General features: G+C 37.8%; 1 protein-coding gene across 4 annotated transcripts in view; it reads right to left on the bottom strand.

Moving 5' to 3' along the window:
• HMBOX1 (homeobox containing 1) overlaps positions 1-27,001 on the bottom strand; it is a 192,316-nt gene that overhangs the window by 164,051 nt on the left and 1,264 nt on the right. The window lies entirely within an intron of this gene.

The raw sequence follows: 27,001 nt of genomic DNA, 5'->3' as shown, positions 1-27,001 counted from the left end.
AGTGAAACTGCAGCTTGCCCTTTGTCTTCTATTACTGATGATCCTTCACCTCTGCCATCTCCCACCTCCTCCCCCTCCCCCAGTCAGTAACCCTTCTTGCCTGCTCACTCGATGCCAGTCCCTGGAATTAGTTGATGCACTGGTCTTATATTTTTCAAGATACTGTACTGTAAGATTAAAAATGTTTACTTTTCATGATTTTTTAATCTATGATTTGTGTGAGAAGTATTAGAAACCAGGCCGGGTGCAGTGGCTCACCCCTATGATCCCAGCACTTTGGGAAGGTGAGGTGAGAGGATTGCCTGAACCCCACAGGTTTGAGACCAGCCTGGGCAACTTGGTGAGATCTCACCTCTACAATAAATCAAGAAAAATTGGCTGGGCATGGTTGCACATGCCTGTAGTTCCAGCTACTTGGAAGGCTGATTTGGAAGGATTGCCTAAGCCCAGCAGGTTGAGGCTGTGGTGGCCGGGAGCATGCCACTGCCCTCCAGCCTAGGCAACAGAGTGAGACTCCGACTCAAAAACAAACAAACAGAAAAGTATTATAAACCTATTACGGATGGGTACCTAGGTTAACTTTGTTAGACTTACGAACAAACTGAACACAAATACACCCTCAGAATGGAATTTGTTTATGTGTAGGGGACAAATAGAGTTTGATCGTATGTAGAGGACAAATGGAACTTGTTAATATGTAGCAAACTTACTGTAAAACTTCTGCTATTAATTTATAATGCAATTGTCATGTAGAAAATCTCAAGGTTACTACAAAAAATTCTTCAAACTAATATGTGAATTTGGCAAAACTGTAATATACAAAGATAATATAAAATATCAATTACATTTCTATATACTATGAACTAGAAATCCAAACTTCCTTAGAAAGTACCATTTATAATAGCATCCAACACATGAAATTCTTAGGCCTAAATCTAACAAATCAGATACAGAATCTGTATGCTGAAAACGAGAAAACACTGATGGAAGAAAAAAACCAAAGATGATCTAAATAAATGGAGAGATATATAGTGTTCACAGACCAGAAGACTTATATTGTTAAGATGTCAATTCTCCCCAAACTGCTCTAACAGACAACAGAATCCCAATCAAAATTCTAGAAAAACTTTTGATACATACTGACAAACTAATTCAAAAATGTGTTACAGAAAGGCCAAGGTGTGAGAATAGTTAAAGCAATTTTGAAAAAGACAAAGTTGGAGGATTCACATTGATTTTAAGGTTTACTACAAAGATACAGTAATGAAAATAGTGTTATTAGAAAAAAGACATAAAGATAGATCAATAGAATAGACTAGAAAGTCCAGAAGTAGACCCACACACGTAGGTCAATTAATATATGACAAAGGTACAAAGGCAATTCAATGGAAAAAGTATAGTATTTTCAATAAATGGAGCTAGATCACACAGAAATCCATATGTAAAAAATTAAATCTTGACTCATAATTCAAATATTTTATAAATATTAACTCAAAATGGATCGCAGACAAATGTAAAACCTAAAATGATCAAACACCTAGAATAAAACAGGAGAAAAATTCTTTGTGAATCACACAGGACTTGTGATCTTGGGCATATAATATTCATACATCTCATCCTCCTGGCCACAGTGACAAGGATTATGGACGGTCAGAAGGCCCAATACAAACAATGAAACTCATGGTGACATCTACTGTGGGATTCTGGGAAAGAAATTTCCCCTTACTTCAAAAGGAGACACTGAAAATAGGCTGCCTTCTCTCCTAAAGGTACAGATAAGGAAACGCATAAATCTGCCGACCACAGACTGAAAAAATACAGAGAGTCACCTTTAAGATGAAGCAGAAATCAAAACTGTGCTGCAATATAGTAGCCACTAGCAACATGTGGTTACTGAGCCTTTGAAATGTGGCTAGTCCAAATTGAGCCATGTTGTCAGGGCAAAATACCAATTTTGAAGATTTAGCATGAAAAATACAAAATACTTTATTGGTAATTTTATGCCAGAATGAACTTCTGTCCTTTCCAGCAACACGAATGGAGCTGGAGATCATCATATCCTAAGTGAACTGACTCAGAAACAGAAACAGAAAACCAAACACTGCATGTTCTCACTCACATGTGTGAGCTAAATAGTCACAAAGATGAAAATAACAGACACTGGGGAAACCCCTAAGGGGGGAGGTGGGAAGGGTAATTAGGGTTTAGAAATCATCTACGGGGTACAATTCTCACTATCTAGGGAGTGGGCCACCTGAGACCCAATCCCCACCAACACAACATGTCCATACAACAAACATGCATGTATACCCCCAAAATCTAAATAAATTTTTTTTAAAGAATTAAAAATACACACAGCCAGTAAAATAATAATACAAATTTTTATACCAATTACATGCTGAAATGTTAACATTTCAGACATACTGAGTCAAATAAAAGCTATTATTAAAATTACTTTTGCTGGGTACAGTGGTACATAACTGTAGTCCCAGCCTCTCAGAAGGTTAAGGCAGGAGGATTGCCTGAACCCAAGAGTTCTAGGCTACAGTGTGCCATGCTTATCAGGTGTTCCCACTAAGTTCAGCATCAATATGATGTCCTTCCAGGAACAGGGGACTACCAGGTTGCCTAAGGGGTGATCTGGCCCAGGCTGGAAACAGAGTAGGTTAAAACTCCTGTGCAGACCAGAGTGGGAGGGACTACAACTGTGAAAAGGTGAAAAGTCACTGAACTCCAGCTGGAGCAACATAGCAAGACCTCATCTTGGGCAACCTCCTGTCCCCTCACTGTGGGAGCTTTTCTGTCCTCATAATAAATCCTGCTTTCTCACTAGAAAAAAATAAAAAAGACCTCTTCCCTTTAAAAAAAAAATTTCTAATTTTACTTTTTAAAATGTAATACTAGAATATTTAAATTTTAAATTAAATTTCAAGTTTAAGACATGATTTGCATTAGAATTATATTAGACAGAGTTGCTTTAGGAAGTTGAAAATGCAAAGTAAAACAAAACAACACAATACAACAAAAAGATTACTGATGATATCTTAGAGCCTCTGGATCAACTTTTGCCAGAAGACTGCCCTGTCTTTGTGTTTTCAGATACATAAACAAATAAATTACCTTTATGGTTTGTTAGTTACCATAGACTTTGTTATTCTGCAACTAAAAATATCCTAACTCATACTCTAACCCAGCAATACTTCTTCTGTTGTCACCTTTGAAGAAATAAAAATAAGTTCTTTAGAATTTCCTTTGTAGTTCTTTCTCTCTATTTGCATATGTTTATAAAACACTTGCTGATTTTTATAAAGTATTTCCTTTCCATTATAGGTATTACAAGTGTAACATTGTTTTCAAATAAAGTGGAATAAATTTTAACAAGTAGCTTCCCACTGAAATAAGAATAGCAAAAAAAGAAATTTTCACTGAAACGAAAACCACTTATTCATTTAATAATTCAAATGTTACTGAGCCTCTACTTAGGCTAGGAATGTCAAATAGGTTTTACTGCCACCTCAGCGGTCTTATAATGCTGTAGCTCAAAGGATACAAAGCTAAATTTCAATATAGATGTTTGTCATGATCAAGAAGAATGAAGGCAAATATTCAAGTATTTGATTCCCCAGCAAAACAATGCCTCTCCACAGTTAAAAGTAGGAAAAGATTATTTTGATGAGGCAATTGTCTAAAACATTTAATTAATAAGTTAAATTTCTCACTGACCATTCCTTAATAGATGGATGATCTGTTTGATCCCACAGCTACAATTTCATTCTTAAGTTCCTAAACACTTACTTTATTATGTAAGTTCCAACAGTTTTCTAATATACTCTTTGACAATGCAGAATTTATAAAATTTTAGGTACTTTTCAGTATATAAATAGAGTAGAGGGAATGAACTCACCTATTTCAAGTGGTCCTACAGGTTTACAAAGAGGTTGTCTCTCTTTAAAACAGGTCAAAGATTCTCGTATTATTCATTTAACAGACAATTATTGAACATTTACTATGTGTCAAGCACTGCTCAGAGGAAGGGAAGGAGGAACAGAAAAAGAGAAAGGGAGAAAGGGGAAGTGGGGGAAAGGGAGAGAGGAAGGGAGGGAGGGAGAGAGGGGGAGAAATGCATGGTTCTTTACCCTAAGCAATTTACAGTCTAGTAGAAAGACAAAAATAATAATAAATTGTAATGAGTATTATAGGGAAAGCACAGAGTATTCCAGAAGCATGTAAGAAAATACTCTAAACTACTCTAGGTAAGTGTATTTAAACTGGAGAACCAATGGGCATTGCCTGATTGAGGAATGAAGAAATGAGATGGTGAAGCGGAGATAGGAGGGTGAAGTTGCCCACTGAGGGAGAACAGCAAGTGTGACAACAGACAGGAAAGTTTGCCCAGTTGAGGAACTGAAAGAAGTCTAACACAGCTGGAATATTAAATACAAGAAGAAAAGTAGTCATCATAAATGCCAGGGATAAGTGAGTGCAAATATCTTGGAGAGCCTTATTAGGCACATTAAATAGTTTGGACTTTATCCTAAGGGCAAGAGCTTAAAAAGATTTAAGGATAACATTATCCATCTGGCAATCCTGCAGAGAAAGAGGGCAAGACCAGCATCAGGGATGTTTTGCAGTAATGATTTTAGACCTTCATTGACAGTAGTTTGGACCAGGGTGATCACAGGAGGAAGACAGAGAAATGGTAAAATTCAGAAGATATTTGGGGATGGAATTCTAAAAGATATAGCTTGAAGGAAATAAGAGGAAGTGGTAATCCCCAAGTTTCTAATTTGAGTAGGTGTTTGATTGCATTTCCCACAACAAGCAATACTAGAAGCAAAGAAACGTATGATTTTTTTAAAGTGGTGATTTTGTAATGCCTTTGAGACACCCAAAAAGAAATGTCTAGTTGGATATAAAGTTCTCTCTGGAACTCAACAGAGAGGTCTAGGTTAGTCTATAAGTGGTAAATGAGACTATAGCAATAGATGAACTTGCATATGCAGTATGTATCGATAAGAAGAAAACAGGGCCTGGAGCAGAGCTTTGAGAAACTCGGGGCAAGAAGAAGTCTCCAAGAGACAAAGGGAAAAAACCCATAAGACAGGCATATCGAAGAAGCCATGGAAGAAAGTGTTTCAAAAAGAAGGGATAAGCTTAGACAAAAACTGCTGAGTTGTCAAACTAAAAAATTGAAATTTGCCCATGAATTTAGTGACACTGTGAAAACCAGTTTTGGAGATTAGTGAGAATATACACCAAACTCAGGTGGATTGAGGCGTTCATCAAGAAATGGAGGTGAGAATAGTCAATACTGTCTGTAAAGAGAAAAAAGAAATATGGCAGAACCTGGATATGAAAGTGAAGTTGAGGAAGATTGTGTTTTCTTTCTTCTTTAAAATGAAAAACACTTGAGCGTCTTTCAGCACTACTAAGAGGTAGACTCTATCTCTGACTAAGAAGTTTAAAAATGCCAGGTATTCATATCCCAGCTTCCTTTACAGAGTACAGATGCTCTTCCACTTACGATAAGGTTACATCCTGATAAACCCATGATAAGTTGAAAATTTCATTAAATCAAATATGCATTTAATACACCTAACCTACCAAACATCATAGCTTAACATAGCCTACCTCAAACGTGCTCAGAATACTTCCAGAACAATAGCCAATAAATTAAATGAGATAGTTTAGTATAAAAGAGGCTTGGTGGCCAGGCACAGTGGCTCAGCCTGTAATCCCAGCACTTTGGGAGGCTGAGATGAGAGGACTGCCTGAGCCCACAGGTTCGAGAACACCCTAGGCAGCTTGGCGAGACCTCATCTCTACAATAAATCACAAAAACTAGCCAGGCATGGTAGTGTGAGTCTGTAGTTCCAGCTACTTGAAAGGCTGAGGCAGAAGGATCGCCTAAGCCTAGCAGGCCGAGGCTGCAGTGGCTGTGAGCGTGCCACTGCACTTCAGCCTGGGCGACAAGAGTGAGACTCCGACACACACACAAAAAGAGCCTTAGTGTTAGATGATTTGCCCAACATCACACAGGAGTACCATACCACATATAGCTAGCATGGGAAAAGACCAAAATCCTAAATTTGAAGTATGGTTCCTACTGAATGTGCATTACTTTTGTACTATTGTGAAGTCAAAAAAATCATAGGTTGGGCCATGGTAAATTGGGAACCATCTGTGCTGTTTCCCTCAGTATCTGTAGGACAGTTGATTCCAAGACCGCACCCACTCGTGGAGACCAATCCATGGATGTTCAAGTCACTTATTTAAAATGACATAGTATCTGCATATTACCTAAGCATATTCCTGTATAGTTTAAACCATCTCTAGATTATTTATAATACCTAATACCATGTAAAGCCTATGTAAATAGCTGATATACTATATTGGTTTTTTGTCTTATTTTTCTTTAAAACTCCATTTATTGACCTCCAGATATAACAAAATTAAGATTTCTGCAAGAGTGTTTTGAGAGGACCTTGACCCCATTCCCACGGCTGTGCTCACTGAAGTCAGCTCATTCTTGTTTCTGCAGCCTCTAGTATCTGTTTTCTGAGCAGCTAAGAGGAGTTGACGTGTCCATTTCCTTTGCAATCTCTCAGCATTTGTCATCATCATAGGATGCAGAGGGAAGAAGCCAGAAAGACCCAGAAGCTTTCCCATAGGCTTAGAAAGGTGGGCCCCACAGCCAATCCCAAACCGGATCCTGTCCAGGTTGAGGGCAACGAGTTTTCCTCTGTGACTGGGCAGTGTATCCTAGGAGGCCAACTGCTCTACCAAATGGCCGTCTCTGGGACACTTGTAAGCAGCCACAACGCAGTAGAAGGGCCAGTTGCTGCAGCCGCCCAGGGCGAGGCGAATGGTCAAGTGGCCTCCATCGCAGGCCTTGCAGAGGAGAGTGATGAGGTGGACCACAGTGCAGCCCGCGTGCGGGTCCTCGGAGACTCCCACTACCCGCCCCGACCAGCTCTACAGCCTTGGTGGGCCACGGACCGATGCAGAAGCTCGCCGCAGCCAAACACAGGGCCGCCCCTCAGCCCCCAGCCCGAACGCCTCCTGTCTTTTTATTGAATTTTTTCCCCAAATATTAAAATCCACAGTTGGTTGAACTCGATCGCAGATGTGGAGTCCACAGATGCAGAACCCTCAGATACTAAGGGCTGACTCTCTCTAGGCAGATGTATCTGACTCAGACATTAAATTGAGAATTGGTGTCACAAACAACTAGAAAGACCCTCTTATATAGGGAAGACCACTGCAGCAAGACCAAGTTAACAAGGGCAGCAGCAATAAAAATCAAGCAGCAGCAGCAGTGTCAGTCCAGTGCCAGTGGTAGCAGCAAGCAACAGAAATGCTGTCCTAACCAGACTATACCTGTGATGTCACCCTGGTTTCTGCCAAGGAACAGGCCTCCACACATTCCCTGTACAAGCCTGAATCTGTAGTCTTCCTAGCAATTCTAAGAGCTTCCTAGCACACATTTAATAAATTTACTTTTCGACTAAATAAACTAGGGTTTATTTTTGTTGCTTCCAACTAAAAAACTTTACTGCTTAAGGAATCAAAATACAAAACGATGCTTCTGTCAGTGATAAGGTGGCAAACCGACTTCCCCAATATAATCACTAGGATATCAGATTTAAAGCAGTGACAGAGTCATTTAGCATCACTGAACAAGCACACTCTCGGATTTTATAAGTACTTTCTGAAATGGAGCTGAATAACACAGTAAGGTCTCCCATTTCATTAGTCCCTGAGAGTCTTTCAAATGAGCATCCATTTTACCAAAAGTTGAAAGATTCTCACTTCAAAACACATCAGTAAGGGAAAGAAAAGACAAGCCAAGATTAGGAGAAAAAAATCTGCAAATCGTAGACCTGATAAAACACATGTATCCAGAATATATAAAGAACTCTTACACTTCAATAATACCATGACAAACAATCCAACTATGATATGGACAAATACCTAAATAGATACTTCACCAAAGAAGATGTACGAATAGCCAACAAGCACATGAAAATATGCTCAACATTATTAGTTAGTCGTCAGGGAAATACAAACTAATAACATGCCCACTAAAATGACTGCAACTAAAAAAAAAAAAAAATAGATAATAACAAGTGCTGACAAGGATGTGAAAAAATTGCAACCTTAATACATTACAGGTAGGAAGTAGAACAAGTTGGCAGCTTCTTAAAAAATTCAACAGAAACTTACCATGCAAGCCAACAATTCCACTTCTAGGTATCTTTCCAAGAAAAATAAAAACATGTTCCCACAAAAAGTTGAATGCAAATGTCAGATAAGCATTTTTCATAATATCCTCCAACTTGGAAACAGCCCAGATAACCATCAGCTGGTGAACAAACAAAATGAGGTATTTTTAAATAATGGAATACTATTCAGCAACAAAAAGGAACAGAATACCGATATACACTACAACACGGATGAATTTTAAAAACATTCTCCTAAGTCAAAGAAACCATACCACATACTGTCTGATCCCTTTACATGAAATATCCAGAAAGGGCAAATCTATAAATACAAAAAATATTGCAGTTGTTATAAACACAGAAAGTATGTTAGTTATCTGAGGCTAGGCTGGAAATGGAAATTAAGTAAAACAACATGAAGGATCTTATGAAGATGAAGAAAATATTCTAAATTAGATTATGGTGATGTTTTGCACAAGTTGGAAAATATACTAAAAGTCATTGAACTGTACATTTAAATACAAGTAAATTTTATGGCATTTAAATTACACCTCAATAAAGTTTGCCGTTTCTTTTTTTTAAAAAAAGTTCTCCAGCCGGGCTCGGTGGCTCAGCCTGTAATCCCTGCCCTTTGGGAGGCTGAGGTGAGTGGATTGCCTGAGCCCACGGGTTCAAGACCCACCCGGGCAACTTGGTAAGACCTCATCTCTACAATAAATCAAAAAAATTAGCCAGGCATGGGGGCGCGCGCCTGTAGTTCCACCTACTTAGAAGGCTGAGGTGAAAGGATGGCCAGAGCCCAGCTGGTCGAGGCTGCAGTGACCGGGAGCATGCCACTGCACTCCAGTTTGGGCGCCAGAGTGAGACTCCAACTTAAAAAAAAATAGTATTTGTATGTTCTAGAACACTACTTCTCAAAGTGCGGCCCATAAACCAATGTCAATCCATGGGCACTGCTACTGTTTAAAAGTGGTCCATGACTAGGTACTTACCAAAATTGAGACCAAGTGTTTAGAAACTTTAATAATAATTTGACAAAGTAGTAGCTGGAACTACAGAAGCACACCACCACGCCCAGCTAGTTTTTGTGATTTATTGTAGAGACGAGGTCTCACCAAGTTGCCCAGGCTGGTCTCGAACCCGTCGGCTCAGACAATCCTCTTGCCTCGGCCTCTCAAAGTGCTAGGATTACAGGCTGAGCCACCACGCCTGGCCAAGAAATTTTATATTTATTTATTTATCTATCTATCTATCTATCTATTTATTTATTTTTGAGTTGGAGTCTCACTCTATCGATCTATCTATCTATCTATCTATCTATCTATCTATCTATCTATCTATCTATCTATCTATCTATTTTTGAGTTGGAGTCTCACTCTATCGCCCAGACTGGAGTGCAATGGCCGCTCCTGGTCACCGCAGCCTCGACCTGCTGGGCTCCGGCGATCCTTCCGCCTCAGCCTTCCGAGTAGCCGGAATTACAGATGCATGCTACCACGCCCAGCTGATTTTTTGATTTATTGTAGAGATGAGGTCTCGCTGCCCAGGCGGGTCTTGAACCCGTGGGCTCAGGCAATCCACTCACCTCAGCCTCCCAAAGGTGCGGGATTGCAGGCTGAGCCACCAAGCCCGGCTGAAATTTTATTTTTTAGGCTATTTTTTTCACTTCATTTTCCTAGTCGTTTCTTTTTTGCTGTATTTCACAAAAGAAGTTGTCAGGCAATGAAATTTAAAAAAACAAAACAGAGCCAGGCTCGGAGGCTCAGCCTGTAATCCTGCGCTTTGGGAAGCTGAGGTAAGTGGATTGCCTGAGCCCGCAGGTTCAAGAGCCGCCTGGGCAACTTGGTGAGAACTCATCTCTACAATAAATCAAAAATCAGCCGGGCGTGGTAGCGCGCACCTGTAGTTCCGGCTACTCGGAAGGCTGAAGCGGCAGGATCGCCAGAGCCCAGCAGGTGGAGGCTGCGGTGACTGGGAGCAGCCACTGCACTCCAGTCTGGGCGACAGAGTGAGACTCCAACTCAAAAAACAACAACAACAACAACAAAAACACTGTGTTACCACATATAGTTTGAAAAAACACTGTTCTACAGAGTTTTTCTATCACCCGACAATTGGCCATCATATAGACAGTAAGTCAAATATCTTGTCGGACTAACTTTTTAAAAAAATATGCTTTCAATTGTCCCAACTATTCTGGTGGTATACTTATCAGCACTAAATTTTAAGACCTTCTATATAATCCAGATTTTAATATTTTTCCATTTATTTTTCTGTTCTTATAAATAGATGCTTGTTTATAATGAAAAACAAAAATCTAAACTATATTATGATATTAATGTCAAGTTTCTTCCTTTTACCTTCACAGATTTGAATTTCAAGAAAAATAAACCCAGTCTTTGAATTCTAGTAAATTATGATCCTAGGAAAGTTCTTGTAAATCAAAACAAAGCAAGCTCATTATATTTTCCCTTAAAAATAACAGTACAAACCAAACACTTGGAAATTAATCTATAGCATAATATTTAAGTATAAGACAGATATTTATATATTATTCAACATGATGTCCAAATGTATGTCAGTGAATTAAATCAGCATTTTAATAACCAAGCATATACATGTTACTTGAGAGATCTCTAAGTCAGGCGTTTCATAATTCCGTGGTCAGCAAACAGCTGGAATTCTCAGGGCAAAAGGAGAAGAGAAGCTGCCTAAGATCTCAGAGACACAACGAAGCAGCTGCAGGCCTCTAAGACACACACATGCAGAGACACACAACAAATCACTGATTATGCACAGCATTTCTGTACTACCTGGCTGAGATTTTTTAGATAATGAATACTATATAATAGAGTAATAATGAAAACAAAAGAGAGACAAACTGAATAACTGTTAAAAATCAAGATCTAGGTATAAAAAGGAAGTTATTCAAATCCCCTAAGTGTCCACAAAGTTGCAGAATTTGAACACAAAAAGTTAGAAAGGCCTGTGTTATACCTGGGCAATAAACTTTAGGAAAAAAATCTTACTTCCTTCATTTCTTTATTCGACATGAGTGATAAACGAGATTATTTCCAGTCCCCTCCTTTCAAGGATTCTACATTACAGTTTGTTGATTTAAGCACCAACAATGCAAAACACATTCCCACACATAATAAACTGCTCTAAAATGTTATTGTGCTTCTTCTAAATTAAACCCTATACATGGCTCATTTGAAAATAATCTTTCATTTATGTCTTTAAAAGAAATTAATTCCCCCAAATAAATTTTATTATATTCCAAATAATTTTGATCACATTTTAAATATATTTGACTTATAATTTACTATCTTGATCAGTTTGGAATGGTTAATTTGATAACCCATTGAAAACTGCCATTTTCAGAAAGCTTTTCCTAAGAATCCCTATGTTATTATGCTTAAAAAGGGAGAGGAAATGGATATGCAACATTAAAAATGTTCAGATACTGAGTATTTTATAAATAAAATTTATCTTATAAACATAATAAGACAACTACATAAATACACAAATAAAGTAACTTATTATAAGGTGAATTTTGTTTTAATATAAGCCCAAAAGGAAAACACGATTATGTTTAAAATTTTCATTAACTAACAGTTAACTCGGGCATGCTGCTCTAAGTAATCTCTTATCTTTCTATAATCTTAAAGTTTTTCTAGATAAAGAAACCATTATCAATAGCAGAAAGTACAAGGAAGAGCTAACATTTTCTCCCAACAACTACAGAAATAGTAATGAACAACTTTAACAAGCCTATGCTAATTCAGCTTAATCTTCTAGCTATGAGAAGATTAGCAAACTATTCAGGTTAGATTTCCCACTGGGTGTTGGTCACTAGATAATTCATTAGGGTATCTAAAATGCATATTTCTGGATCTATCTGATTAATGTCTGATTAAACTCTAAATACTATCACTTCTATTAGGTAATAACTCAGTCTGAATAAATCATGTAGCCAAATTATGCATACATAATCAAAGCTGGAAAAATGTGCTAGTAATACAAAGATTGGAAATGTGTTAGAATCAAGTCTTTAACTAGTGAAAATAGAGATTCTTGGTTTAAATCCTTTATAGAAGTTTAAGAAATGTTTTGGTAAAAGGTAGGAGAATCATGGGGTTCAATACGCAAAGGTCCAGATGAAAGTAATCCACAAATACAGAACACCATGGAAGTTAGTCAGCTTAAAAGTGAGTTGTTAAATAGGATAAGGCCAGTAGCTTTGAAGCACACACAAAAAATTAAATACATCTCATGAAAGAGATGGGAACCCAGCAAAATAATTTAATAACTTCTAGGTAGACAAGACTTCCTGATTGTTCCAAATACTCCCAAATCGCTAAAATTCCTATTCCCAAAGCATATAAGTCAAGAGTGAAGAGCATCATTCTCTTTCAAAGGCAATGACTCGGCTTGGCTCGGTGGCTCAGCCTGTCATCCCAGCGCTTTGGGAGGCCGAGGTGAGTGGATTGCCTGAGCCCGCGGGTTTGAGAACCACCCGGGGAACTTGGTGAGACCTCATCTCTACAATAAATCAAAAAATCAGCCGGGCGTGGTGGCGCATGCCTGTAATTCCGTCTACTTGGAAGGCTGAGGCGGAAGGATCGCCGGAGCCCAGCAGGTCGCGGCTGTGGTGGCTGGGAATGGCCACTGCACTCCAGTCTGGGCAACAGAGTGAAACTCCAACTCAAAAAAAACAAAAACAAAAACAAAGGCAATGACTGGCATCACCACTATCCCTCCTCCTCCCTGGTGTTCTCACAAATCCTACCTATTTGAGGCAAGACAGAATTCCATTGGAATTATGTTATCTTAGGCTTTCAGGGTTTTTTGTTTGGTTTTGCTTTTCTATTTGTGTGTGTTTTGACTTATATAAGAAAGTTTTTAGAGAACCTGCTTTGAAACAATTCAACAAAAAAAAAATTCTTCAATTCCTACTGCTCATGTAGAAGCACTTCGCTAATCCCCACTATCATAATCAACCAATGCTCTCCAGAGTCCCCTTCTAAAACAAGCTGACAAGGGGTGCTAATTAGGCTGTCTTACACACCCCACTGTGCACCAACCTAGAGTAGGTAGGTTTGTTCCCTTATTATTTATACCAGTTGCTCTTACAACTGCCAAATAATTTTGCATTACCCAAACAAACAAAATAGAAATGTGAAGAGTTATTTCCAAGTAAGCTGCAAAAAAGAGGTTAAATATTTTGGTACAATTTAAGATGATTTACTTAAAAATCACTAATGATTGGGTATGAGTGAGACTACTATAAAAGACTTGAGGAAAATAAACTGTTAAGATTTGACTCACAGATTATAACTGTCTTTAAGGCCTCCCTCCATTTTAAAGAAATTAAAACCTCAAGTCATGGACATAGTGGCTCATGCCTGTAATCCCAGCACTATGGGAGGCTGAGGTGAGAGGCCTGCTTGAAGCCAGGAGTTCGAGACCAGCTTGGGCAACACGGTGAGACAATGTCTCCACCAAAAAAAAATTTAATTTGAAATCATAATTGCTACATCATGGATATGATTTGTGCATGAAAAGTTGATGCCAGGGTGCCAATCCATAGACACATGCACAGAGAAAAGACCCTGGCCTAGGTCAGGGTTTCTAAACCCCAGCACTACTGATATTTTGGATGGCAGAATTGTCCGTTGGAGTGAGGAGGATACTGGCATGTGAACTTAAGGAAGTTTGTCGGCATCCCTGCCTTCCCTGTTACCCAGTAGATAGCAATAGCACTCTCACTCTAGTAGTGACAATCAAAAATGTCTCCAAACATTGCCAAACATCCCTGGAGGGTAAAATCACTCTGGTTGAGAATCACTGCCCCGTACAAACAATTGATTAATATGTGTATGTCAATATATTTTGATTAAAGTAAAATGTTAAAGTAATCAGTCTTTAATGATTTCTTCTATAACCAACATTTTAAAATTAACTGATCAACTAAAAGTTCAAATTAAGTCACTTATGATAGCTTTTCTAAACTCAACAGGAAGACAAGAAAAAAAATCCCTCACAGGACAAAGGGTCAAGTAAGACATCTTTATATATGGCGATATTTTCATATCTTTTTCTGAGATCAAGACAGAAGCATAGGATTATTGAGTAGGCTGGAGCAAGAGAAGGAAGAAGCGGCAAAGAAAAAAATGAGATTTAAAAAACAACTCCCAGATGGTTGGAATAGTAGTACAAGGAGAAAGCTTATCATCTCTTGCCTACCTAGTTGCGTTCACAGCAGTGTTATTGGAGGCCAATCCAACACCAGAAAGAAGTTCCTGTACATAGATGCCATGAAGCTTAAATGCTCACTGGTAGGTGAATGGATAAAGTAAATTATGGTTCACATAAAGTAAAAATTACATAAAGTAATTTATGATGTTAAAAAAGATGTATGTCTTTATGTGCTGATACCATTATATATTGTTAAATTTTTAAAAAATATGTTGCAGTATGATACCATTATCGAGTAGACATTAGGGAATACAATATATACAGGCAAAGAAAAATACTTGAAAGCAAACCCAATTATTACCAGTACTTATCTTTGGTGTGGCGAACTGCATTTTCCATAATTGCCACACAATATTTGCATCATACATGCTCTTTGAAAGTGCTGCTAATCCCCCCATCAAGAAGTGGAGTCTGTGTTACCTGCTCTTAAACGTGGACAGGCCCTGTATGACTGCCTTCACAAACAGAATGCTGTGAAAGTGATACTGAACTTTCCAAGGCTAGGTCATGAAAAGCAATACGCCTGCCTTTCTTTCTCTTGGGACACCTGCCTCTGGACTAGGAGTCCTGAAGAGCTATGTAAGAAGTTCAGTCACCCTGGAGTCACTAAACTACAGAGACCACACAGTATCTGAGATGCCTAAGAAGACACAACTGTCCCAACCTCAGCTGTTTATGTTCTCCCCACTGGAGCAGTGGGCATGTGAGTGAGCTAGTTCATGTCTCCAGCCCTAGCACAGTCAAACTGCCACTGCATGAGAGATTTCAAGTGAGTAGCACCTAACTGGGCCTGGTCAACCTCCAGAACCCTGAGAGAGAATAATAAAATAATTACTGTTATTCTAAGCCACTGAGTTTTGAGTGGTTTGTTATGAGTCATAGACAAGAATGCCCAGTATGTTGGGAAGAGCAGTGGACAGCTACACTTGTTATTTTACATACTTCTTTATTGCTTGGAATATTTTCAATGTAATAACTTCATAATTTTTTAAGTCTCTAAATCTCCTGCTGTCCTGGTAAGCAGTTGGGAGTAGGGGGAACCAAGCTTAAGATAATGAACCTAAAATATATCCCTTACTGCTACTTATCTGATTATTCCTAACCACTGTCACTGGTACCAGCATTCTATAACCACAAATATTTGTCAGGAATTTAGACTCAACAGTTTATCTAGTACTGAGGGTACTGGATCAGAGAAATGACTGAATCAAGGATAACCCATGCAAGGTATCATCAGCTGTGCCTCGTAGTGGAATCCTCTTGCTGATCCTGTCAAAACCAAACTGTGAGCTTCCTAAAGCCTAAGTCTACATCTTACATAATAATGTATTCAATATTGGTTAGATAAGTGGGAATTAATAAATGAACTGTGAAAATGAAAGTGGTAGGGGAAAGAAAGCAGAGAGGGCAAGTAAGTAGGAAATTCAAGGACCTTACACTTTAACTAGGAATCCAATTTGTACACATGAAATGAAAACTAAAATATTTAAAATGTCATATACAAGAAAATAGAAAAGTTATAGTAGCGCTTGAGTATGTAAATGCAGCTTATATGTGGCATAAACAACTGTTCTAGTGTGGTGAGGTTCACTGGAAAATGTCTCCTCAGGATTAACTGAGTCTTAAGAATAAGGCTTAAATAAGTAAAATAAGGATATACAAACATATTAAGTGGATAAGGTGGCAAATAGCAAGAAATAAAGGCTGAGAATATACAGCAGGAAGAAAGGTGATTTACTTGAATGCAACACAGAAATCTATAGAGATAAGACAAGATCCTAGTAAGAGAGGAAAGAAATGTTAGAGGAACTTTTAAAAGCACAGGGATTAAAAACTGGCATATAGCTGGGCTCGGTGGCTCAGCCTGTAATCCCACGCCTTGGGAGGCGGAGGGGAGTGGATGGCCTGAGCCCGCGGGTTCAAGACCCAGCTGGGCAACTTGGTGAGACCTCATCTCTACAATAAATCAAAAAATCAGCTGGGCGTGGTAGCGCGTGCCTGTAGTTCCAGCTACTTGGAAGGCTGAGGCGGAAGGATCGCCGGAGCCCAGCAGGTTGAGGCTGCGGTGGCCGGGAGCGGCCACTGCACTCCAGTCTGGGTGACAGAGTAAGACTCCAACTCAAAAAAATCAAATAAAATTGGCATATAGCACAATTTGAACTAAGATATAATAACTTCTTGAATTACTTGATGAAAAGTTCGATGAAAATTATTCTAAGAATGCTGTGCGCCACGGACTAGGTAGTTTTACTCTTGCAGTCACCTCAGCAAGAAGCGATGAGAATGGTGACTACAGATTTCAAAAGGAAGAGAACTCTCTCAGAGAGATTATGGTGAAAGAATCAGCTGATCACTGACAAATGAGAAGGAAGGAAGAGAAAGACAAGTACAAAGAGAAGTACTAAAGGGTGACTTGAAGGTTTTAAATCTAGGCACTCCAAGATCAGAGATAAATTTAATAAGATAGAAAAAGGATGATGGAAGGAAGACCTGGATAGAAAGAATTTTAACTAAAGGGTGGCTGGGCATGGTAGCTCACGCCTGTAATTCCAGCATTTTGGGAGGCTGGCAGAGGAATGCTTGAGCCCAGGAGTTGGAGACCAGCCTAGGCAACATACCAAGACCTACAAAAAAATTTTAAAAATTAACTGGGCATGGTGATGTGTGCCTGTTGTCCCAGTTACTGGAGAGGCTGAGGTGGAAAGACTGCCTTAGCCCAGGAGGTTGACAGAGTAAGACTCTGACTTTAACTTAAATTTAAAAAAAGGACAAAGGATGAAGAAGGAAGACAAAGAGGAAGAAGAAGAGGAAGAAGAAAATAATTCTTACTAAAAGGAAGGAGGTAGGCATTTATATCAAATGCAACTAAGACCTACCAAAAGGAGAATTGAGAAAAAAATGCACAAAGAAAAAACAGGTTCACTAGAAAAGGATTATTTGCAACACATAAGAATTCCAGGAATTAAGGAGAAAAGTAAATACTACCTTGGAAACAGAAGCAAAGTACAATAATAAGGTAAAGTGTATCTTAATCTTTAACAACCACTATTCTAAGTACTTTGAAAATGTTGCCTAATATACTCATAAGAATCCTATTTTGCATATGGATACTACTATTTATCATTAGCCTACAGATAAGACACACAGAAATTTACACAAAGTTACAGAGTAAAACAGTGGCGATCAAATTTGCACCTCGACAATCTGGCTCTAAAGTTTATGCTCTCAACCAGCTCAATATTCAAGGAGTAATTAAGACTCCAAGAAGAATGATGATAGAACTTAAAAAAAAAAGGTGATAAATTAATCTGTGAGGGCAAAGTTTCAAGAGATGGTTGAGACTCCAAAGTACATCAGGTTAAAAAAAAAATCTTGCTTAATACAACCACAAAACTTATTGACAAAAGGGGGAAATAAAAAAAGATTGTCTTAAGAGTTTGTATATGAAAATATAAAGTTTAAGAAAATGTACTGATGCTATAACTATAAAAAACAAGATACTTAGAAGATCCTGGGTGACTTTGGACGTCACTTAGCCTCAGCGCAGAGATGAGTTAATCCCGGGCCCAGCCGGCGGGTTTGTTCTTCTCTCCCTTTGCACCATGGGCCTCCACCACAGCCATGCTCTTCCAGATCCTCGTTCAGGCCAAGAAGTACCCAGGTTTGATCCCCCTTCTTTGTATTTATTGGAGCTGGAGGTGCTGGAGCCACACTGTATCTCATGTATCTGGCAATGTTCAATCCAGATATTAGTTGGGACCGAAAGAATAACCCTGAGTCCTGGAACAATCTCGGTCCCAATGATCAATACAAGATCTACTCAGTGAATGTAGATTACAGCAAACAGAAGACAGTCCAGAGATCTAAATGGAATGCTTCACTATAAAGCTGCTTAAAATGAAGGTCTTCCAGAAGCCATCTGTGCAATTTTCCACTTAACCAGAAAATACTTCTCTAAATGCATGAAATCATGTTGATGTATTGTGTTAGGCATTACACTGATTAATAAATACCTGAAACTTGAAAAAAAAAAAAAACTAGATACTTGGGGAATACTGTTAAGTATAACATCTAGAAAAATAACCATTCTTACCCAAAACATATCCCATATCATGACTTGGTAACATAAGCAATTAAAGCATGGGTATTCAGTGTTTAATATAAGGCAGGCACATATCAAGGAGAAACACTTCAAATTACAAACAGATATTTGAGACTACCACAAAACCAAACACATAATAGGTTATAAGTAATTATTATGCTATGTCTATGCATTTTCCAGGTGTTCTGAGGAATGCATTAATTAGAATTACCTGATATGCTTATGAAGGATGTATATTCCTGTGCTCATCTCATATTTTAGGAATCTAGGGATAGAACGCAGGAATCTAAAGTGTTAATACTTTTTCCAGGCAATTCTTCAGCACAAAAGTTGAGATTTATTGACTCCCTCTGTTGCAGCCTAAGTGTCACCCCAGCTGTTTATATCCTGTGGCTTTGTACTCTGACGCCAACCTTCTAGGTTCTTTAGTTGTCTATGCGTGACTTGTACTTATTTCTAAAAATCTCAGTCTTAATTTGGTAACATAATCAAGACTTGGCTTTGGAGTTTTTAGTTGTAAAATTCATATCAACTCCAATATTGGCAAAGGGGGAAGTTTCTTTCCCTTATATCACAGGGCTTTTGTTAAATATGACATATGGTGTTAACTGGACAGTGGATTGACCCAATATGTCAATTCTTCTGTTGCCAGATCTGTGGAAAATAAGATGCTCAACACCACAGACTTCACTATTTGAATATCTGTTTATTGCCTCTCAACAGGGTATAAAAAGACTGTCATATTGACAAAAGATTATTGATAAAGATTGTTTATTGATAAGGGGGGAATCAAAAAGTTTGTATTAAGAGTTCATGTGTGAAAATATAAAGCTTAAGAAAATGAGCTGATGCTATAACCATTAAAAGAAAAACATATATTTGGGTCATAATATTGTTAAGTATAACATCTTTCCTCTAAAGTAAGAAGACACAAATGTACTGTCTTTGTTGTGTCAGAGATGAAAGACATTTTCTAAGAGAATAGCCATCACTATATAGAAGGTGCCTACAAGAATGTTTCAGTTCCTAGAATAGTGAAGAAATGAGTTCTCCTAAGATGTCTCTAGACTACAACAGTGGGACAAAAGATTGCCTACTTGACAAGAGGGAGGACTAAAAAAAAGAGCTTTTTTATTTAATAAGGGATAGTCTCTACAGCAGCAATGAGAATCCTGAAAGAATGGCTTCCAGATATTTTCATGCCTTAGTAGAGACAACACATCCATGTATTCAGTGTTAGCTCTGGTTCTCTCTCCTTAATTTTAGTTAGTCCTATAGTCCTACTTTGTCAACTGGTTCGCTTGAGGTGACTAGCGCAAGAAGTCAATGTTAAATTACAGTAGGAGTCTTTTGTCATTTTCTGCAAATTGATCCTTGAAGAAATGGTTTAAATCCAACTCATCTTTGTATCCCAGAGTATCTCAGCACGCACTAATAGACCTGATGTGTTTAAGTGAATGCCTCATTCAATCCCTACAAGAGAGCACCGAAAAGCATTAGCCTTACATAAAAGGTGATTTTCACACACACTCCTCCAACAAGATCACGGAATAGGGACAGACATCTAACTCATGGTCATTCAATACATTCAGATTTCTCTCTCACCAACTGAACTAAAGAAACACACTGTCACCACTAAGAGCTAAGCTTTAGTCGAAAGGACAGTTCAAGTCAGCACCACAGCAAACCAAATCCACTTACAAGTCAACATTATGGGAGAGCAGAGATTATGAAAATCTAGGGCAAATCAAATAGAACTAGAAGGGAGTGTCAGAAAAGCAGATGAAGCAGACAAGGAAAGGGAAGCTGAGACACGAAACTATATGTCCCCAGAAAGAGAGGCCGAGAGACTAGCTTCTCAGATCCCTAACAATTTTCCCATTAACACAAAGTCTAGCTGTTCATCAACCCAAAACAGCTGGATCCCTAATAACAGTTTCTCTTTGGAGTCAAATGATCCCTAATTAAAGCATTATATTTTTAGAATGTACACCAAGACAAATAAAAAAAGCTAGAAATGGATAAATCCAAGGAAGAAAAAAAAAAACTGTACCAGGAAGAAAGTGAAATCACAAGTAACCAAGAAGCTCTATAAATATGAACCTTACCTTACCAATGAAACAAATTAAACTTCGACTGGTCTTTTTTCAAAGGAAATGATCAATGTTGACAAATAAAAAATTGTCTCAAACCTGGAGGAGAAAAAAAATCACATGATCTATCTTTTCTGCTAATATATTTGAAAACAGCCTGTTTATAGCAGACTTTTGTTGTTGTTTGTAATAATCAGTAGTATATGGGAATAGCAGCCTCGTCTTTGAAAACAGGCTTTATAATTCAACTGATAAACGGGCAGCACATATAAACAGCCCTGTAACTGGCCTTTAGCTTGACAGCCTTTTCTTGTACCTGACTAGAATTAATAGTAAGTAGGACCTCCCTTTTTTTTTCCTGAAAGATCCTTTCTCTGAAAACAATCTTTAAAGTGACTTTCTTTGAAGCTAGTTTGCTTGCAACAAGTCCAAAATAAAACTATGACATGAATTCACAATCAGTCTGACAAGTTTGCATTAATACTGTCAAAGACCAAACTCACATCTTGATAGTTATAATTTTCATTATCTAATACAGATTCGAACATATCCTCTCTGACAAGAAGCATATCCTGTAAGCCTTGAATTCATTAAATTTTATACATTTTATTTGCAGAAATTTCCAATGTTATTGCTAACTTTTACTAGAGAAGCTTAACAGGTATTGATATTATAATTCCTCATCTAAACAAAGCTTGCCAACATTTAAATTCTCATAATTTAATCGGTATGCTTACAATGTCAGGCTCATTTTTAAAAAGAAAATTTAATTGCAATTTTTCACAAAAACATTTTGTGCCAAAATAATTTCTGAAATATAGTCATGCATTGTTTAATGATGGAGATACATTATGAGAAATGCATCATTAGGCAATTTCATTGTTTTGTAAACATCAAAGAGTATACTTCCACAAACCTAGGTGGTATAGCCTATTGCTCCTAGGCTACAAACCTGTACAGTATGTTACTGTAAGTGAATACTGTAGGCAACTATAAAACAGTGGTATTTGTGTATCCAAACACAGAAAAGAGCAATAAAATACAATATTATAGTCATATAGGACCACTAGCCTATATGTGGTCCTTTGCTGACTGAAATGGTGCATGATTGCACTAGATGAAGTAAAAGAGTAAAATTACTGATCTAATAATTGGCATCTTTCTCCTTGGTTATACTAACTAAAAAACAGAATTTTAAAAGAAGGAAATTATTCAATCTTTGTAATAGTTCTGTATCTCGATTTTAGTGGTGGTTATACAATATATACATGTGATAAAGTAACAGAACTATATACACACATTGTATCAATATCAATTTCCTGGTTTTAATAGTGTACTAAAGTTACATAAGATGTAACCAATAGAAGAAACAGGGTGAAAGATACAGTACTCTCACTACTATTTTTGCAACTTAAGAATGCCAAAAGCATGCTAGGGACTTAACAGCACTCTAAGGGCTCACAAGGACTCCATGAGGCAAGTACTATTTTTATCCCCATGCTATAGATGGAGAAGTTGAGGTACAGACATTTTAATTGGCCCAAGGTCACATGCTATTAAGTGGCAGAGTAAGCATTTGAACAGAGGTAAAACGACTCTAAAGTCTGAATTTATCTGAAAGTCGGGGGAGCCACTGCAGGATTATAGGCAAAGTATGGCTGACAATAAAATTCACATCTTAAGCCGGGCTCGGTGGCTCAGCCTGTAATCCCGCGCCTTGGGAGGCTGAGGTGAGTGGATTGCCTGAGCCCGCGAGTTCGAGACCCGCCTGGGCAACTTGGCGAGACCTCATCTCTACAATAAAAATCAAAATGAGCCAGGTGTGGTAGCGCGCGCCTGTAGTTCCAGCTACTCGGAAGGCTGAGGCGGAAGGATTGCCGGAGCACAGCGAGTCGAGGCTGTGGTGGCCGGGAGCGGCCACTGCACTCTATCCAGTCTGGGTGACGGAGTGAGACTCCAACTCAAAAACATAAAATAAATAAAATAAAATAAAATAAAATAAAATTCACATCTTATTTTGGCAAGATAATCCATGAAGGAACGTAGAATGACTAATGAAAAAACTTTAAGCAAAAAGATTAGTTAAGAGACTGATGTAATAAGCCAGAAATAATGAAGGCCCAAAATAAAAGAACAGAACAGAATGAGAAGTAAGTATATACGAAGAATACAAAATCAATTTGAATTCACAACTGGATGTAGTGTGAAGACAATTTCAAGATTTGACTAAGCCCACGGCTTCATGTCTTAACAATACTACTACCACCTTATCAAAATCTTGAAGCAGGTAAATTCAGTCTTAAGTCATCATTTCAGCAGCACCCATTGTATTTGACTTTCCCTCTAAAACAAATTGGTACTGTATACATTAAAGTTACTGCTACTTGGCAACTCTATACTAATTGTTTAATATGTATGCCATAATGATAGCTATTAAGTGTTTTCAATACACCAAATGTAGACCATCACTGGACACAAGATAAGCAGAGAGCAGCTACAGATAATATATCCAGTATATTTAGTAAGCATTTTTATCACAACCAGGCCTATAAACTTAAGAAAAGCCTAAATGCCCTTTTAATGGATTAGAATTATTTTATCACTTAACAGGATGAAGTCTGCTGCTACCTATTTTAAGAGTGAAAAACATTAATATAATTGATCACTTCAAAGCTAAAACCTGGCTATTCTAATCTTTTCTCCTTTTGTTTGTAAATCTTAAAAAAATTACTATCTTTATAGTCTAAGGATCTGTGAAATACTACACTAAGATTACAATAACCATTGGAAAAACTTACTGTAACTTCAACCTTATTACCACTGTGAGGGTAAAACTATGCTAAAGCCAGGGCCCTTCCAGGAACTAAATGCTCTTGGCAAGTGTCCAAGACAATGTTATAGTAAATTTCCAACTTGTTTCATCTAAGGTCAGGAAAAACAAGTTATCTAAAGCACTAGGTTACGTTTAAATAGACTCTACGTTTTACATCAAATAATCACACGGAAAAACCTTTACTCTGTGCCTATGATGGGCCGTAAGTTCCAGGAAGGGCAATCTAGGGAAAACTGTATCTAAGAATCCAATTCACATATTACTTAGTAATATTTTGAGAAAAACTACAATACTGATAGTCTCCATTTTGAGAGAACTTTTAGCAAAATTTGTTAAAAATAATGGTTTAGAATGATGAAAATCTCCATAGCTTCTATAATGTAAACAGCATGAAGTGGTGGTTTACGCTTTGGTTCCTAGCTTGAGTAAAAGTGCAGAGTCTCCTGCTATTTGTGGTTCAGATTCCTTTTTTATGGGCTGCAAGTCTCACAGACAAGTACCGATTTTGTATATAAACAAACAAAAAGGTACTTCATGTATGAATGTGTATGGGGAAGTACATATACAATACGCTAGACAAGCTGTGCTTTCCACTCATAATAATTTTTTTATAAATTAAAGTTCTACTAAAATGAGAAGTTAAAGCCTATCGTTAACAGAAAAATCTAGCCAAAGAATAGGAAAGTAAGCTAACAAATTAACTCTGATAGCCAAAAACTAAGTAAAGCAGATTCACAAACAAAATGAACACATTTGCAATAAGCACTGTTAAGTTTATCTCTAACACCAACTTTCACTTATGACAAATAACATTCTACAATAATTTCCAATTTCCAAAAGAAATAATTCAAGTTTAAAGAGCTACATACAAAAATAAGAGAAGCAAGAGCTACTATCAGATAAACCAAAAAAGCAAACACAGTTTTACAGGAAACATGGTAGCTGTCTGAAACACTAGAAGAGGAGGTGGACTGAATGTAAGGTAGGGAGACTTTTATGAACAAATTAAGCTGAAATGTTCCCAGTGTATTCAACATCTATTCAAACAAGCAATGTAATTCCACTCAACACATGCCACAGAATTTGTCATAACCTGGTTACTTAATATGCTTTTAGTGATGAAACAATGAAAGATTTGTTGTCATTATTTTATAATTTACCAACATGGAATTATTAAGCTTCTGCCACTGATGTTTTAACTAACGACTTGGGCTAGAAGACCGAAATCTGTTAGTATAGCAGTGAAAACGAAGCCTTACTAAAAACATTAAACATAAAGTTAAAAGTCTCCTTTCCTTGATGCACGTCTGTGATCGCAAATAGTGTTCACTACATGTAGTACACTAAACTAGCAACAGATTGGTTAAAATAGTTTAGATTTTTCAACTTCCCATAATACAGGAAACAATTTTAGAAATGACTACATTAAAATAAAGATGTCTTTCACAGTTACGAGATAAAATTTTAAGCTGGACAGGCACCAATGCCCTGGTTTTCTACTTTTTTTTGTAAACCATATAACTTCCACATGCTGAGAATGTTTTATGCTTTAACCTGCAATGAAGGCTTTACATCATTTTAATATCCAGTGCTTAAAATGCAACAGAATCACCCCCAATGAATGCAAGGATATATTTGGCTTACATGTAATGATTTGGACCCCACTACTAGTCAGAAGAAATGTAACGAATGCTTTTCTCAGTATATTACTATACACTTCCATAGACGAAAACAAAAAGAAAATTTGATGTAAGGATGGATAGAAGAGAAATCACTCATATTTTTCCAACTCTTAACAAACATTTCAGTTTTGTATTTCTAAAATAACTATGAAGCACTTTAAAACTCTATGACTATAAGAATGTGTTTCAGAAAGACAAAGCAAACTCTCTATTATGTAGTTACATAGGATTTTTCTCCAGTTTTTGCAAAGTAATATTTCAGGTTAAGATACAAGCTTAAAACAAATAATTCTGAAAATCCTGAACTACGATTAACTAAAGGTTCAACTTTGGACCAATATAGTCTAAATCTGAGATTTAAAAGACACATCTTTTTTTGATTGTTTGTTTCTATTCAGGTCAATTGAAATATATATGCTACCTGCACTTACAGTTCCCTTATCTATGTGAATGACCAACAGCAGAAATTCCAAATCAAAGGTTATAAAAGATACCATAAAATTATATACTGTATCTATGTGGCTTTCAGTTTTATGGAATCTAAAGGTCCCAACTAATAGATGGCAGATTCATGAACTGATAAGTCTGACGCCAAATACATTAAATTCTCAACAACAGTCTAAATAGAAATTATGCCAATTCCTTTAGTTATTTAAAAGTTCATTACACCAAAATCTGTCTTGAAGGGTTATTGAAGACCTTATATTTCAGATTGAAGGAAGCACAAAATACATGATATTAAATCCTCCTACCATGTTATTAAATATTAAAGACTGTGAGAAACAAGAGATGTTGCAATCCTCTTCCTCTTTTAACTCTAATTGAAAATTGAAAAAAAGAAAACCGTAATTCAAATTTTCCAATCTTTACTCATAAACAAAATCCAGCTAGATCTGACAACTTTGTTGTACATTTTGAAATAAGTTTAATGCAAAGCACTGCAATCCTGATGCAATAATTACCTGCGGCATACATGCAAAATAACAACAAATGCATTTATTGATGCGTTTTATGGTAAAACCACAAAAAGCACAACCATGTTAACACAAACTAAATCAAAAGTCACAGGGAGTCTTGAGTCCATCAGGACGAGAAATGCAGTACTATGCCAAGAAAGAAAGGAAGGAAGGAAGGAAGGAAGAAGGCAGGGAGGGTGGAAAGAAGGGAGACGAAAGGCAGAGGTTTCTATACCTGCAGGATCTCAGAGACATGAACTAGTCACATCACTCTACCCTACGTAATACAAGAGGGTTTTGGCTTTTTTTTTTTAAGCGTAAATAAAAACAGCAAACACTTCACACCATTTAACTTTACCTAGTGTAAGATCTTCATGGCCAACTGCATTTTCCCCTTCACTCACCCAACGCTTCTTCACTCTCGCACGCCAGCTTCCAGGCAAATGCAAGGCAGAACAGGGTGGAGTAGCAGAGAAACACAAGCGGCGCCTCTCCGCGCGCCCCCTCCCGCCCCCCACAAATAATTCCCAACAGTTCTCCCTACTACGAACCTAAGTCGCCTTCTCATCTCAAGATACACAACAGACACTGCCTCCTTGGCAGACACACACAGACGCGTTCCCAGCCCCGGCACTCCCGGCCCCCACCCCACCCCACGCCCCCGAGTCTTGAGACATTATCCACCCGCTCAACACGGAGACCAGACGCCTCTACCTGCGGCTTCGGGGCGAGGGTGGGCGGAGGACGCCTTTCGGAGGAGCCCCGCTCGTGTCACCAAAACACGGTTCCGGAATAAAATACCAAGAGACACTTTTCCTTTCCCACCCACCTCCCGACTTCAGGATGCCAGAA

This window comes from Carlito syrichta, unplaced genomic scaffold (genome assembly GCF_000164805.1).
Source record: "Carlito syrichta isolate Samal-C Ts95f unplaced genomic scaffold, Tarsius_syrichta-2.0.1 Scaffold312190, whole genome shotgun sequence".
NCBI classification, from domain to species: Eukaryota; Metazoa; Chordata; class Mammalia; order Primates; family Tarsiidae; genus Carlito; species Carlito syrichta.
This window is presented reverse-complemented; position numbering and strand designations above follow the sequence as displayed.